This window comes from Saccopteryx leptura, chromosome 8 (assembly GCF_036850995.1).
Source record: "Saccopteryx leptura isolate mSacLep1 chromosome 8, mSacLep1_pri_phased_curated, whole genome shotgun sequence".
NCBI classification, from domain to species: domain Eukaryota; kingdom Metazoa; phylum Chordata; class Mammalia; order Chiroptera; family Emballonuridae; genus Saccopteryx; species Saccopteryx leptura.
The window spans coordinates 62,961,113-62,962,198 of record NC_089510.1 but is presented as its reverse complement, the minus strand read 5'-3'; positions in this window follow the sequence as shown (position 1 = coordinate 62,962,198).

Below are 1,086 nucleotides of genomic sequence, written 5' to 3'. Positions count from 1 at the left end.
GTGTTGTCATTTAGTTTCTCTTTATAACTGTATTTCTGGTAAATTGAAGTTTTAATTGAAAGGCTTGATGAAATCATATTAAATAATTTTTTTGAATATACCATATACGATGTGATAGCATACACATAAACCTAGTATCTGGTTGATTTGGCCTTAATTATGCTAAAATTATTCACTGGATTAAGGTGATGACAATCCAATCTCTTCATTTTTCAGTCATATATGTTTTCCTATAGTGACAAAAATAAGTGATGTAATTTTTGAAACTATAGGAATATCCCATTCTCTAATTACCATAATAATAGTTTTAAACTAATAGTTTAACAATTGATAATCCTTTTCTAAGAGAGTACATTAGTTAGGACTTGGAGAAAGACCATTTTCTAATTCTATTTTTTATTTTAATTTAATTTAACTTTAATTTATTGGGTGTACATGATTCTATTGTCCCTCCATCCCCCATGTTTCCCACCAAATCCCCCTTACCCTCCTCCCAACAACACCTCCCCCCTCGGTTTTGATTTTCTGCTCTCATCCCATCCTATCATCCCCTTTCCCTCTGTCCGCTTTCCCTCTGGACTCTTTGACCCCGCCTCTGTCTTTATTCCATTCCTCAGTTCATATTGTTCATTGGATTCCTCAAATAAGTGAAGTCATATGGTGTTTTTCTTTCTCTGCCTGCCTTATTTCACTTAACATAATAGTTTCCAGGACCATCCATGTTGTTGCAAAAAGTAAGATTTCCTTCTTTTTCATGGCCTCATAGTATTTCATTGTGTATATGTACCACAACTTTTTAATCCACTCATCCACTGACGGACACTTGGGCTGTTTCCAGATCTTAGCTATTGTAAACAATGCTGCCATAAACATGGGGGTGCATTTATCCTTTTGAATCATTGATGTTGTGTTCTTGGGATATATTCCTAAAAGTGAGATGGCTGTATCAGATGGTATTTGAGGGGTTAATAACCAAAATTTATAAAGAACTTGTAAAACTCAACACCAGGAAGATAAACAATCCAATCAAAAATTGGCAAAAGAAATGAATAGACACTTCTCCAAAGAGGACATACAGATGGGCAA